Source organism: Strongylocentrotus purpuratus, unplaced genomic scaffold (genome assembly GCF_000002235.5).
Source record: "Strongylocentrotus purpuratus isolate Spur 01 unplaced genomic scaffold, Spur_5.0 spur5_contig_718, whole genome shotgun sequence".
NCBI lineage: Eukaryota > Metazoa > Echinodermata > Echinoidea > Camarodonta > Strongylocentrotidae > Strongylocentrotus > Strongylocentrotus purpuratus.
Window position 1 is genome coordinate 3600 of NW_022145412.1, and position 16606 is coordinate 20205.

Below are 16606 nucleotides of genomic sequence, written 5' to 3' on the forward strand. Positions count from 1 at the left end.
TATATGTAGGTTTTTTAAATAGAGATTAGAACAGACTTCGTTTTATATCTTATTTATTTTATTTATTGACTTATAATGTTTACTTATATTTATTGAGTTATGTTTGAAAGAGTTTATGGAATCAATGCCATACTTTTTTTTTTTCTATGAATATCTGTTCTGAATTTGTATATTTTGTTACGTTGAAGTTTGGATTAAAAAATGAAATAAATTGCTGTTAAATTGAGCAAGATGGCGTGAGCGATGTCAAGTAATATGTTTTAATGAAAACAAATAATTGGTTAAACTTTCAAAGCGAATTATGTTTTAATGGAACAAAAATAATAATAAATAATTAATTACACTTTTAAAGCGCATTTCAAAATAGCATTTCAATGCGCTTTACAACGACAAAAATGTTATGTAACTGCTGTAATACAGATAATTTTCCTTACAATTACAATGAAAATTTATACTAAACAGCATCACTGTAAACAGATGAGAAGTGGACAAACTTTATGAAATGCCGCATGATTAAAAACGCGGATGTCGAATGATTGAAAACGATGGGTCCGAGTTGGTCATGCATGGGTCCGAGTTGGTCGTGAGTCCGAGTTGGTCGTGAGTCCGAGTTGGTAGTTGGGTCCGAGTTGGCGTGGGTCCGAGTTGGTAGTGGGTTCGAGTTGGCATGGGTCCGAGTGGCTTGGTCGAGTTGGCTTGGGTCCGAGTTGGTTTGGGTCCGAGTTGGATCGAAACCATGTACACGGGCCACGTACCCATGCAGGAACTTGTGCTCAGTGAGGGCGCTATGTGCAACTGACAGCCACTGCAACATCGCAAAATATATTTCACGTCTTGTAACACGTCTAGTAAAGCCGCATAGATTTTACGCATACGTACAATCACATGTGATAATTTTCTCATCCTAATAAATATTAATTCTGATTTGACGTGGAACGGATCGGAGAGGAAAAGAACCGAGCTCTAAAAATGACTTGATTTTTTTTTCAGGGACAAAGTTGTCATTTTCCGTCAAAAAGATGGCAGATAACAGTGATACAGAGAGCCAGAGCACCCAAGCAGTGGCCGAGGTGCCGCTCTGGTGAAATATTTGCGAAAAAAATCGTGCCGTTGCTGTTGGAAGATGGCGAGGCCTCGACGGCTTTGGACAACGCCCTTGCCGACAAATCTAATGTCGAGTGCATGAAAAAGTTCCTGTCAGACACCCAGACACCGAGTGTTCTTGTCGAGCGGAACGGGAATAAGGAAGGTAAGCGTTCCAATAGTGGCCTTGCGCTAAATAACTGACATATTGAGGACAATTTGTAAGGTTCTAATGATTCAATTTTTCCTGCCTTCAATTTTGTTTTATCATTTTGATATGCCATTGTTGTGCTTTTACATAGACACATTGAACAATGGTGAAACGTCATCTAGGGCCTAACATTTTTTTTTCAGACGGGGATTTGTTTTGCGCCAGATGTCTGTCTGGCTGTTGTGTCGAATTTGCATAAATTTCTATTTGCATTGATTTTCAATAAATTCATGATTAAACTTTATGGTATTGACATGATTGATGGGAACAAAGGCTACGTGGGATATAAAAAAAGTTGTGTTCCCGAGTGCTGTTTTCGACTTTCAATCATGTCAATATTTTCATCCTGAAATGTAGAATAGATTGCTTTTTGTAAAGCCTTAGGTGATCGTGTAGTGTAGGACCCATGTTTTGTTTCAATCAAATTAGAATCAAGATTGTTTTTTATTACCAAAAAATGACATTGTCAACCTAAAGCAGACTTACATGTAATGACACCTTTTTGTAATTTTTGAACAGTTTCTTGGGGTTTGAAATTACGATTTTCCTACGCGGTTTACGGCCGGTTGGTGCCGTGCAGTGCAACTTGCGTGCTCACGGTACATCGGCGCGGTGATCGCCATCTTTATTTTCGTGTTGCGTTCTGTCGTTGTCATCGTCATTTTACCCCGAAATTTCATCAAAAATTCAAAACCCTGCCCTTTATCTATGACATACCTGTATGATCTTAATGTCGCCAACTAGTTTGGTAGGTTAAATAATTTAAAAGTGGATTTTGTTCCCTTAATAGGAACCGTACCCGTAGACACGATCGCCTTTCTAAATGCAGTGGCTATCGTTACAGCAGCCGTAATGCGATTTTCAACTGCTATCGTTACGGAACCATTTGGTTCCCTGACCTAAAATCACGATTTTTTACTGTTGGAGCCAGACTATCATTCATTAGACTTGACTATCTATCGTTCTCAGACTTGATTATCAAAAAAATCTAATTTGTTGAAGAGCGTGGGAAACGCAACAAGTTTTATTTTTTAGACATACGATTTTACATGTTTAATTTGTCATTTTGTGGTTATATTAAAGATGCATTTCCCCTGCTGTTTTGGAGATTCGTCCTGAAAAATAGATTCCTTTTCAAAATTGCTATATTTCCAGAAATACAAACGTTATTGAATTATGTACTTTACTAATTTCGAATTACTTGCGGCCAACAGTGAGTCTGGTTCCCGCCCCACAATCAGGAACTAGTCTGCCCGTAATTACATTTTCTACCAAAAGACACTGTTCAAAATAACAAATATTAGTGTCATTAGATTTAAGAGAAGTTTGCATTGGTTGCAGAAGTCTTTTTGGAATGATAAAAAAACACTTTTCAATCTGCTGACTCTAATTTATCAAAATTAAAGAGGTGCCCTTAACTACACAATTCGGGCGTTTCACAATGCAGTGTGCCACCAAGAGTTTGCTACGGAGAGTTCATTTTCCCAGTGCATGGTGGGAGATGGTCGACAAATTGCATCGCGGACATTTGAAATTGTTAGTTTTCTGGTCAGTAGTTTCGTAAAAGTATGATTCGAGTATATGTTTGCCCTTTGCTTAATTATCAATATGATGTTTTTTTGTAAGGTGGCAGAACGCTATGCCCAAATCTATACCAAATTATTTCAAGTTGTCCTACTGACACTCATTCAAACGGGCCATGTTTTGTCGACGGTGAACTTGAAAAATGGACTCTCCATGGCAAACATTTGGTGGCGCACTGCAATGTGAATTGCCCTGAATTGCCATTAGGGTGGTAAAAGACAGACATGAATCCAAGTTTGAAGGATATGGCTTATTTACACATGTATGCATTTTTACTCTCATTGTCATGTGCAGAAGAAGATGACGATGAGACCAGTGTGGCGTCTGATGTCACTGATGCGGAGGGTGAAGTCACGTTCAATATCTCCAGCGAAGTTCACTTCACCAACACCAAAATGACAGGGTAAGATCGATCATGACAAGATGCATGGTTATGTGTACTAAATGCTTATTTCCACTGGATGATTCAACCACTATGTATGTTGTGGTGTTTGTGAGTGTGTATGTTGTACTTCAGAGTGAAATTTGGAATTAAAACAGTAAACTGAGTTGAATACAGTTAATTTGTTATTGACCAAATTACACTTATAATTGCTGGATTGTTTTCATCATGGCTGTTCATATTCTCGAGTTTTCAATCAGTGAGAATAATTTATGAATCTGTTGGGTATTGGTAGTATGATAATCACCCATTGTCGCCCAACAGAGCCCGTCTGATATAGTGATTAATGCAAATTTTATGCGACCCTGCGCGCCAACCAATCGGAGTCAACTTTAGAAATTGTGACGTCATAATCATCAGAAATGTGGACTAAGCTGTTGATTGGTCAATTTGGCTGACAGGTTTTTGTAATACAACAACGGGTTACTGAAGACCCGATATAGAAGGCGCCGCTGAATGGTCAGAATCTCAAGGTCAAGACACAGTCTTGTTTGCATACAGTAGTTAATCACAGAATCTGCTCACATAATCACAGTCCCTTGGTGATATTTCGTAGACTGGGTATTGGTAGGTCGAATGTATTTAGTGTTATATTTTATGAAATAAACTGATTAGAGTTTGGCCCCACTCAGTTTTTTTATCTTACCATTGTATTATATAAGCACAAGCTGATTTCATGCCACTGCCAACTGTACTTTGTGCGATGTACAAAAAAAATAAAAAGGCCAAAAAAAAAGAAAAAAAGATCTGCTTCTGATTACATGGCATTCGAAATAGAGTAAGTAGGTAGGGAATTTTTTTTTTTTTTGGCCAATTTTTTGTGTGTACAATCATATGGAGGTGTCTGCGTGTAAGTCAAGGGTAAAAGGTAGAAATGATGGTTTGGGGTGTTTTTTCCTCATTTTCCTGTAAAAATAATTAGGGTAGGGGCTGTCAGAATAGGGTACTGGTAGGTAGGGAAACTATTTTTTTGTTGGCCTAATGCAGCAAGCAAAGCAAATGGTGTCAACAAAATTCACAATATAATAGAAGTTGTCTTTTTAGCTTACAATCACACTGCATGTACCATGAAAAGAAAGCAACTCGCACATAATACAGCTAAACAAGCTGCTTCATACTCAGTGTGAACACAAATGTAAAAGTGAATAATTTGGGAACAAATTCCATTCTGGGCCACCACTCTATTCCTTACATATGACCTGAAAAGTACCAAAAGTTGTAAATCTGATGAAGAAACACTGTTTAGGAGTGCAAAAATTCTTTGATAATACTTAAGAATGTTCTGTCATGGCCCATAGACTTTGTGCAGGAGCTCTAAGTGGTGGCCCAGTATGGAATTGTTTCCATAATTGCCCACATCAGAAATTATGTAACGGTGAGTTTCACCGAGTACATGAAAAAATTGCCCTACGAAATTTGCCAACCTAGTACACGTTTCATCCAAGCAAATTTTGCCAAGAAAGTCACTCGGAAATTGATTCAGCATGATTTAATGAAGTATGAACGAGATGGGTAAACTAATTAACACATTTGTTCACTATTTCTCTTTCTTAGTGTTGTGTTCTTGAAGCGCGGCACCATCATCGATGCAGAGAAGTCCATTCCCAGTCAAGTCCGAGTCATCAACTTGAGCGAAGGGTCACCCTTCGAGACACTTCATGCCTACGTCAGTAATGCCATGGCACCTTACTTCAAATCCTACGTCAGAGCATCTGGCAAAGCCGACAGGTAAGCCAAGGAATTGCATATCACACTGGTTCTCACATGGGCGTCAATCTGTGATGGACAGGGGGACAAGTCCCCCCCCCCCCCACTTTTTAAAGTGGGGAGATATCATGTGTCCCCCCCCCCCACTTTTTCGTCCCCGAATAAATATTGTAACCTGCATTTTGATTCTATAGCTCAGAATAGCTGATTCAATGACTCAATTTCGAAAATGAGTTTAAATGATGATCTTTTGCTCAAAATTTGTTAAAATGGTCAGAAATTGCCTCAGATAGCACCACAGAGCGTGTGAATGCCAAACTTTTCGGTGCTCGCAGGATTTCTGATCAATGTATGTCCCCCCCCCCCCCACTTTTGAGAAGTGATTGACGCCCTGTTTACTCAAAACCTTTCAATCAAACTTTTTACCTTTTTTCTCCACTGACATTGGGAGGGGACATTTTTCCACTTCACATGAAGATTTCTATAAATACTAGATGCTTGTTTGCTAAGAGAGCCTCATGCTCTAAAATTTTAATGTTCAATCTGTTAATGTGGGTTTTGCCAACGGCAAATTATAAGCACTGTTTAATCAGGGAGGTGTAGGAGCTTTTGAGAAAAAAATAACAAGCTCGCACAAGCTGGACTCGAACCCACTTCTCCTGCTTACTAGTGCAGATGCCTCAGGCACTAGTCTACTGAGCTGGCTGGGTTTGGCTGGCTGAGCTGTCCAAAATCCCTGCCTCTCAACCCCTCCCCCCCCCCCCCAAAAAAAAATCCCCTGATGATTATATACATGTAGTATGAACGGTTAATAACTACTATAGGCCATAAAAGAACACAAGTCAGTCTGTATCTATGGCTTTGTTTGTTTGTTTGGGCGTTTTTGGGGTGTTTGAATTGGGTGCTTTAGTTTTTGGGGTTTCTTTCTTTGCTTCTGTCTAGAAATTGAAATACTATTTCAGATTTGTATATGTAAACTTTTTTGGAGGAGTTTAATAGTAATTGTTAAGTTGTGTTTTAAGTCCAGTTTAATTATCTAATTTTCCTGTCCTCTAATTTTTATTGATGCTAGTCTATATCTTCTTTAATCTTCAATCTCCTATTTAACAACAATTGCCCATTGAAACATCTTTGAGATGATTTGTCACCAATCATTATTAAGGCTTTCATTGTACCCAGGTACATATTCCTGTTTGACCATTTCAGGGGATAGAGACAAGATGGCTCTTTCCTTTGAGGAGAAGAACTGTAGTGAAGTTTATATTAATCAGTCCATAAATAGAATCCTGCAGTCAGTTACATTCCATGGTGCCCTTCAATTTAGGGATGGAGACAAGATGGCTCCCTCCGTCGAGAAGAAGATCGCGGAGCTGGAGATGGGCCTCCTGCACCTGCAGCAGAACATAGACATCCCGGACATCACCCTCACCATCCACCCGGTGGTCTCCACCATGATCAGGAACTTTGCCAAGGAGGGCCGCAAGCCAAAAGTCAACGACTTCATGGATAAAGTGGAGGATTCCGTGTTCCTCAACAACCTGCAGCACGGCGTCAACCGCTGGATCCGGGAAATTCAAAAGGTAAAGCTATCAATACAAGCAGAGAGAGGCTATCTTTTCTAATGCATTATGAGAAAGAGTTGACATCCAGTGGGTCAGTCTATGGGCTCCGTGCACAAGTACCCCCTCAACGGTAAGAAAGGGAAAGTTGGGGAGACCACTGGGAGGGACATTGGAACCACATTGCTGACAAAGCCCGACGCTCACGCAAATTAAATGCTATGGCTTTGTGCACGCGATGTGTCCCGTCGGCAGGGCTCTCGAAAGTGGTGTAAAGCACCCCCTCTTGTTTGCGCTTGGAGTCCATAAATTTAGGGGCCAAATTGTGACATTTTTCTTCTGAACTTCATAATTTGCCATTCAAGCATCGAAAATATTACTTCAAACTAATTTGTATTTCTGGGATAGGTACTTTGCTTCACTTAAACACTCATAGATGTCAGAGTTACAGGGACAGGAAAAAAATGCTAAGAAACGGCAATTCCGGAGGTCGCAGGTTCAAACCCCGCTGCTGTGAAATTCTTCGTTTAACTTAAAAATTGAAAGTTATTCCATTTATCTGCAGGTGACCAAACTGGACCGTGATCCCGGTTCGGGAACAGCCTTACAAGAGATCAGCTTCTGGCTGAACCTGGAGCGAGCCCTGATGAAGATCCAGGAGAAACGAGAGAGTCCCGAGGTGGCCCTGACCCTGGACATCCTGAAGCACGGCAAGAGGTTTCATGCAACCGTCAGCTTCGACACGGACACAGGTACATTAGTAAAGATCATCGAGCAAATCTTGGCAATTCTGCTCAAATATTGTTATTAAAACTGATGAGGAATGAAATGTTTCGACCTCCTTCAATTTAAAGCAGTGTACATATTTGGAGTCAACAGTATTGTTTTTATTGTTATGTTCACAATAGTTTACAAATTAATTAATCTTTATCTTATTGACATGCCCACGCTCCGGGTAACATCACCTATCTTGTGCCCAGGATCTATTCCAGCTGTGTTGCACAAACCAGCGGGGACCACATACTCAAAATGTGATGCGATCAAGCTAAATGAGTCGTTGTCGGGAACTTTCATTTGGAGATTCAGGCCAAAATAGGGCCACTTCATCACATCACTTCATCACATCTCTTGGTTTTTCAACTTCCATAATTTTTGAACTAACGATTGTACAAGCATGCACTTTTCACAGCAGTAATGCTGAGATCGTGCTCCTATCAAATTTGTAAAAAAAAAAATTGACAGGGTCCACAAGGACTCATTTAGCTTGATTGCATCACAAATGCTTTTAGAGCGATCAAGGTGATGTACCCGGTAACATGAGGTGATGTGCTCCACGGATTCCATCATGTCGTGAACCAACGTAGTCCATTGTGTACTCATTTTCTACCGAGAGTTTGCTTTTTTATGCCCCGCGGCGAAGCCGAAGGGGCATACTGTTTCCGCCTTGTCCTTCCGTGGGTGGGTGGGTGGGTGGGTGGGTGGGTGTGTGGGTGGGTGAGCTTGTCTTACATACGCAGTGTGGACTTCCGAACAAAAGACGTCCACATAATGTAGGTAGCACCGACGTTGTGTGGACTTGCCCACGTCCACACAGTGTTTCCCCATTTCTGGAAAACAGGTTTAGAGGCATTTTTGGGTTAGGTTTATCTGTAGCAGAATGAAGAGAAACACTAAAGGGAATCATAGAAAAAAAATTGGGTTGAAAGAGTTTTCACAGTTTGAGAAAAATGAGTTTTTTCACTGGTTTTTCTTAACTACACGAAAGCAATGGAAAGTCCACACTAGTCATGTGAAACAAGTATGGGTGTGTGGGTGGGTGTGTGGGTGTGTGTGTCCGGACAAATCTTGTCAGCACGATAACTTGAGAAACTTAACATATGAACTTCAAATTTGGTCTGTGTATTGTTCTTGGTAATCCTAAGAGGCCTATTGCATTTGGGGCCGAAAGGTCAAGGGTCAAGGTCACAGTGGCTAAACAAAAGAAATTTTGTCAGCGCGATAACTTGAGATATACTTTACATATGAACTTCAAATTTGGTTTGTGGATTGTCCTTGGCAATCCTAAGAGGCCTATTGCATTTGGGGCCGAAAGGTCAAGGGTCAAGGTCACAGTGGCTGAAACAATAGAAATTTTGTCAACGCGATAACTTGAGAAATACTTTACATATGAACTTCAAATTTGGTTTGTGGATTGTCCTTGGCAATCCTGAGAAGCCTTTTGCATTTGGGGCCGAAAGGTCAAGGGTCAAGGTCACAGTGGCTAAACAAAAGAAATTTTGTCAGCGCGATAACTTGAGATATACTTTACATATGAACTTCAAATTTGGTTTGTGGATTGTCCTTGGCAATCCTAAGAAGCCTATTGCATTTGGGGCCGAAAGGTCAAGGGTCAAGGTCACAGTGGCTAAAACAAAAGAAATTTTGTCAGCGCGATAACTTGAGAAATACTTTACATATGAATTTCAAATTTGGTTTGTGTATTGTTCTTGGTAATCCTAAGAAGCCTATTGCATTTGGGGCCGAAAGGTCAAGGGTCAAGGTCACAGTGGCTGAAACAATAGAAATTTTGTCAGCGCGATAACTTGAGAAATACTTTACATATGAACTTCAAATTTGGTTTGTGGATTGTCCTTGGTAATCCTAAGGAGCCTATCGCATTGGGGGTCGAAAGGTCAAGGGTCAAGGTCACAGTGGCTAAAACAATAGAAATCTTGTATTTAATCTGAGATCATAGGGATTAGGGATTAATTCATATAAAACCTACAGAAGACACTAATGCTGTCAATGAACGTTCCATTTGACCAAGGTACATGTAAGTTGATGTTAGAGTGGTGTTATGTCATGGAAACAGTCACGGTTGCGGGGCATTTGTGTTTGTAAACACACCTGACTTGTTTATGTATGGCTCGATGCATGAAAACTTTGTTGCAGGACTGAAGCATGCCTTAGCCACTGTGCCGACTACAGCCCCCTGATGAAAGACTTCCCGCTCAACGACCTGCTCTCAGCCACGGAGCTGGATCGCATCCGCGACGCCCTGGTCAGCATCTTCAATCATCTGCGCAAGATCCGCAACACCAAGTACCCGATCCAACGAGCTCTGCGATTGGTCGAGGCCATTTCCAGAGATCTCAGCAGCCAATTGCTCAAGGTGAACCTGCTGGATATTCCTTACATCCCACCCTTGTTAACCCTCCTGCTTTCTGAACAGTCACAGACAGTCAAATCAATCCAGTCAAATGAAAAAAAAAATCAATCCTCCTGCCATGCCTTTTACACATGCCTTTGACCACCAGTTAGATTGTATTTCATGCAAGCAATGTGACTAGCCAAATTCAGTCAGCAGACAAAAGCAGACAAGTGGTAGGCACAGCTGGCTTATCAATCACCTACATTCAAAAACATAGCTGTATCAAGTTACATAAACATTCAAACCCAGTCAATCCTGTTTTATGTAGGCTGGGAGCTCTTAACTCTTTAAAACAGTCACTTGACTGATATTGACTGAAAGGACAACTTTACACAGAATGAACATGTATGTTTGCATTGGAGGGTTAACCCCAACCCCTATGCCTTTCTGCCACGAAGAATCCTCCATCCTTCAAAATCCTATAAGTGCCTCCATGTAAAAATAGGATACTGCGTCAGTCTTTCAAAGTTATCCATAATTTTTTAATTTGGTCCCTGGAGGGGTGACCACTGCCTCAATCCTTCAAAATCATCCAACCATCACTGATAATTGATGCAGTGCCGAATGCCGATGATATCCAGAAGCAGTGATATATATTGATGATGTCCAGAAGCTTGGTAGTAGGACTACCCAGGGAAATCCCAAGTATACCCCACGCTTGCTGTATTCAAGCCAATGCATGCGCGTGAGGCATGCTCAGGTAGCGCTGTCGGAGTTCCCAAGACTTGATTTGATTCATCTTGTTGACTGTGACCACTTACGCCGCAGTGGCTTTACTGTGCTTGTCAAGGACCGGCTGTATAGGGGAATAAAATCCAATCCAGTGTTGCACCAAGACAGCAAACCAAGTAAATAGGTTGGAGGTATTCAATTTCAAATGCAATGTCGAATTTCCATTTTGCCACAGGTCTTGGCACCCGACGCCTGATGCACATCAGCCACGATGAGTTTGAGAAGGTCATGAACGCCTGCTTCGAGGTGTTCAGCTCTGGGATGACGAGTACGAGAAACTGCAAGGCCTGCTACGAGACATCGTCAAGAAAAAAAGAGAGGAGAGCCTGAAGATGGTCTGGAGGGTCAACCCCGCCCACAAGAAGCTGCAGGGACGGCTGGAACAGATGCGCAAGTAAGACCACGTCCGAATTAGATGGCTGTGGCTAGCAATTACACATGGGTTAATGGAAGCAGGTGAAGCCGCTTCCCATATACATATGTGTAACTTCCAGCCACAGACAAGTAATTCTTACGCTACCTGAGAAGAAGGGAGCCTTTCTATCTGTAAATCAAACAGTCTGCATGGACCAGTTAGATCACCATGTTTACTTACTATGAGATGTTTGTGTACAGAATCACAGTATAGTGGTATTCCCTAAGTGGTGCACTTTGATGTTAACCCCGTCTTTCCTCATGCAGTGTTGCCAAACTTCTTTGTTGACAAACTTCAAATTCATTCAGTTAAATACTGGTACTTTTACCTTATTAATGCCTGCTGTTGAACCTTTGTAAACAATTTGGGTGTCATGAAATTTAATCCGAAATTCGAAAACGGTGCCACCGGTAATTGGACACAAATTGTCTGAGTGTTCCCTAACGTGGCGTACTGGAATAAATCTCGGAAAATTCCAAATTATCATTTAGAATTTCTGTAAAGTCGATAAATTCTGATAAACCATTATTATCTCTACTTAAATACCCAACTAGAAGTTTGTCAGATAATTATTTTCTTATTTTTTGGGGGGGCGGGGTGCATTTTCAAAGGGTTCAGTGCACTTTGAACTAAAACCACGCCGAAATAAAGGTTTCTTCTAACTTTGTAACTCGCGATTGATGAAATTTCACTTTCTGTGAAATTTCAGTTAAACTTTTGCTCTAGCTAAGCGCTACAGGCGAAATATCAAATTGCGCCACATTAGAGGCCGCGCCACGTTAGGGTACATCAACAATATTTGAAAAAAAGTGAATCTTCAATTTCAAAACAGAGACTCTATCTCGTCCTGACAATGTAGTGTAGGTGGATATGTAAAATCTGAAAGCATGATAGAGGACTTAGTTTTAAAAGCCTCTGAAGCGTTTCCGAATGCTTAATTTTCTCAACTGGTGATTTTTTTTTCCTTCGCAAGATTTCGTCGGCAGCACGAGCAGCTGCGCGCAGTGATAGTCAGAGTCCTCCGGCCGGCTGTGACCCAGGTATCAGGGAGTCCGGGTACCACACCAGACGAGCCACCAGGAAGTCTCAACGAGCTGATGATGGACGCTGCTGACGCCAACGCTATCGAAGTCAGTCTTGGTTTTCAGACGTTTTGAATTGTCACAATTGATCTCGTAGTTGGCTTGGGCAACACCGGCATATTTAAACTGTCGGAATTGAGCCGGTCACAATTCAATCACAAGTCAAATAACAATTTGATTCCCAAGTCCATTCCTAGGAGCGGGGGATGAACACTGACAAAGGAATATTTGTGGTCACAGTTCATTTGAAGAGCTTGTGACTTGACTTGAGACTAGATGGCTCGTTGCGACTTGTGGTCATTTGAGACGCGACTCGATTTCAACTCTGGAGTCAAGTCCGATTCGGTGCAAAAGTCACATTTATGTCAAGAACTGACTCCACATCTCTCCTAGGCTAGCATTGTAAAAACAAAATCCATTATTGGCAAAAACAAAAAATTGTAGTGATAAGGTGTTTCACGGTAATATGCGCCATCTTGCCGGCGGGGCAATTTTACACGCGTTGCTGTGTACGCATTGTCAGTGGAAAACTTGGCGCTTCGAAGTCATAATGCGGTCATTCCAAATTGCGCCCGTGTCTAGCAATGCGTGTTCTTTTTGCCCCGCGAACAAGATGGCACATATTACCTTGAAACTGCTTATGCCTTTTGAAGTCTTGAAGAGGTGTATTCCTTCTCCTAAATTGGAAATCAGTTACTGCATAAATTGTCTTATGATATCTTGAATTGAATCAGTGCAGACTTGTTTGGCTTCTTCAGGGAGCTGATTTGTTTGCTGTTTCTTTTATTAATTTTTTTGAAATTGGAGTCATGATTCTGAGTCTGATTAATGGTTGATTTTCGATGTTGAATGTACAAACGTCTGTGCGCTAATAGCAACTTGTGACCAATTCTCTTATCAAATGATCCAAATTTCATCATGAATCTCCTTAGTCCTGGCTCCCACCTATGCATTATGATGCGTGCAGCTATTGCAACCAAAGATGCATCTGTATTTGGTAGGCTGGTTGCAAATGGTCGGCTAAGCTACTCCAAATATTGTGATATACTTGTGTTGGTTTAAGTGAAAATAATCAAACTCTGGTTAACCATATTTCATGCTATTATAAGAACTGATGAACAACCTCAGACAGAAAGTAATGAATGTAATTTTTGTTTTAACTGATTTTTCGTAGGAGGTGAACCTGGCCTATGAGAACGTGAAGGAAGTGGAGAGTCTGGATGTCAGTAAGGAGGGAAACGAAGCTTGGGAGGCAGCCATGAAGAGGTAAGAAGCAGAGATGTAGGGATCCCGTTGCAAGTCCATCACAAGTCCACTACAAGTTTATCACAAGATAACCACAAGGTAGCCACAAGTCCATCACAAATCCATCACAAGATTATCACTAGTCAATCAAAAGTCAATCTCAAGTCAATCACAAGTCTATCACAAGTCTATCACAAGTCTATCACAAGTACAAATCCATTACAAGTCCATCACTAGTCAATCACATGTCAATCGCAAGATAACCACAAGTCCATCACAATCAACCACAAGTCCATCACAATGACAAGTCAATCACAAAATAACCACAAGTCCATCACTAGTCAATCACAAGTCAATCACTTGTCTATCACAAGATAACCATAAGTCCATCACAAATCCATCACAAGTCCTTCACAAGTCCATCACTAGTCAATCACAAGATAACCACAAGTCCATCACAATCAATCACAAACCCATCACAAGTCCATCTCTAGTCTATCACAAGTCAATCATAGGTTCATCAGAAGTCAATTGCAAGGTCCATCACAAATTCATCACGTCTATCACAAGTTATCACAAGTAAGTTGCAAGTCAATCACAAGTCCATCACAAGTCAATGACAAGTCACTTGCAAGTCCAATACAGGTCAATCACAAGTCAGTTGCAAGTGAAGTGACAAGCATTACAATTAACAGGAAATGACCAGTGACATGCGAATGCCTTGGATGACTTAAATTTGGTAACCAGGCAAATACTTGTATTTCCAATGCCATAGGCAGTTTTCCAATTATGTACTGGATATTTTACAATTGTAGGCCCTCTCATTGCACATGGGAAATTGATATAAATCTGTGTCCGAGGAATTTCTTATAGCATTCAACAATGACAAAAATATAACAATTGTAAAATTTCTGTATCTGAAAGCACTCAAAGGTACCAGTCCAGAAAACTACAAGGAAAAAGAAATATGTGATGGTGATGGAAGATTGTGATAGTGAGTGCAGTGACTTTCATGCCCTTAAAACTTATTTCCATTTAGATATGACGAACGCATCGACCGCGTGGAAACCCGCATCACGGCCCGCCTGCGCGACCAGCTGGGCACGGCCAAGAACGCCAACGAGATGTTCCGCATCTTCTCGCGTTTCAACGCCCTGTTTGTGCGGCCTCACATCCGTGGTGCCATCCGTGAGTACCAGACGCAGTTGATCCAACGTGTCAAGGACGACATCGAATCACTGCACGACAAATTCAAGGTATTCAAAATTTTACAAATCATCAAAACTATTTTTTTAATAAATTTTACAAATTTTTTAAAACTATATCAATAATCAATTCAAAGAAACTTTGAAACTTCTAATTGATTTTCTATATCAATTTATTTTCAATTCATTATTGGGTGTTGCCAGTTTAATTTCTTGAGCACTCAGTGTTGGCCGAGGACTTTCAAGAAAAAATTCAGAAGCTTGCTTGGAGGGGACTCGAACCCACAACCTCCTGCTTACCAGTACAGACGTCTTTGCACTTCACCACAAAGCTTGCTCGGGTCAGCCGGCTGGATTGAATCTGATACAGAATGGGTTCCGCGCCCAATCACTGTTCAACAACGTTCTTTAATGATCATTTTGATGGAAAATTCTACCGTTTGAAATGTTGCAACTGTTCTTTCCGGTCTCTTTAGGTCCAGTACCCTCAGAGCAAGGCCTGCAGAATGAGCAAAGTGAGAGACCTACCCCCGGTCTCAGGATCCATCATCTGGGCTAGACAGGTAGGTCAAGATCAGCGTTATTTGAATGAAGGTTTGAGGCATAGTATTGTTATAAACACACCATCTCAAAATAAAGGAACATACGTCCTGGAATGCACCCAATTGGGCTGCAAAACACGTTTTAAGCAAATGATGTTAATCGGAAAGAGCATTTAAAAGTAGGATGTAAACATCTACACAACCATCCTTTAAAAACTGTATTTGTGTTATTCTTGTGAGAACCATGCAAAAACAAATTTCGGGAGTCAAAATTTTGACTCGCAAAAATCTAGCTGTTTGAGTGCTAGTTGTAAATCCTGCTGCACATGTTCCACCAGTAAATCGCATTCTGCGGACGTGTGTGGCAGTGTGAATTTTGTGACACACACACACAACGTTTGCCGTACATTGAATGGACACGGCTAGAAAAAAAACGTACGCGTATGCCACAAAATGTCTGATGTAAACAACCAGTCTGTTGTCTTTTTTGGGAAGGGTTAAGACATTAGGTTGGTTTCCTTTCAACCAGACCTTTGAAATAGGATAGGTAAACAATCCGAAACCTAACATTTTCGGGAATTTCAGGTCGTAATTCCCCTTTGAGAGGAGAAGTGTGGTTTCCAAAATGAACTGAAGGTATAGTTGCAACATTTTGGACAGTATGCTGTTCTGGTGATGCTCCGACTAATACTCACGAAAAGACAAGTTAATATCTTGGGTTCCTCTGAGAACCACACTTACCTCACAGATTAGTTGTTTTGCAATCTCATCTTTAAAAAATCAAACCTTAAAATACCCCCAATGATTCCCACAACAATGAGCTCTAGATGAAAAGGAAGTTGGTATTGTGTATAACTGTGACCTTAGATCACATTCTCCTTAGGCTCCCATTTGTTGTTTAAGAATCAGGATTTTTTTAAATTCCAATATCTGAATTTTGAGAAATTTAAATTGGTGGATGTCTTGAATTAGTAAGTTCTGATGGGTTTTTTAAAAAAAGTGTGTTGCATTTTTTCGTTTTTCGCATTGTTGGAATTTGCTTTTAAATAAGATTCACAGATCCTTATTTTCTTATACCAGGAATGCCCATTAAATAGATAATAATTGTCGTCGGCAGATAATTTTAGGGCAGTTCTTATTAGTTCCATCCTTGTGTCATTCATAGATTGATCGTCAGCTGAGCGCATACATGCACCGCGTGGAGGACTCCTGGGCAAAGGCTGGGAGAACCACGTGGAGGGCCAGAAACTCAAGGCAGATGGAGACAGCTTCAGGGCCAAGCTGAACACCCAGGAACTCTTTGACGATTGGTCCCGCAAGGTTAGTAAATGTACAACCATGGGCCAGTGTAATCAGGCTGCATTTGATTAACCTTTGCTACGGCTTTAGTAAGACACACAAAATTGCTTGACAAAAGGAAGGTCCCTTTATCATGGGCTGCGCTGCGATGCCTTAACCCTTACTCCCTAGGCATTTTTGTTAGGATGCAACCTCAATCCTGCAAAATCCTCGAACTACCTCCTTGCAAAAGTTGCATACAGCCTCGATCTTCCAAAATCCACCTTTATTTATTGAATGTGGTCCTTGGAGGGGTGACCACTGCCTTAGT

The 16606-nt window shown here is 41.0% G+C and overlaps 1 pseudogene; it reads left to right on the forward strand.

Annotated features, from left to right (window-relative positions):
* The first annotated feature begins 231 nt into the window (after positions 1-231).
* Positions 232-16317, forward strand: LOC115929487 (annotated as a pseudogene).
* The last annotated feature ends 289 nt before the right edge of the window (positions 16318-16606 follow it).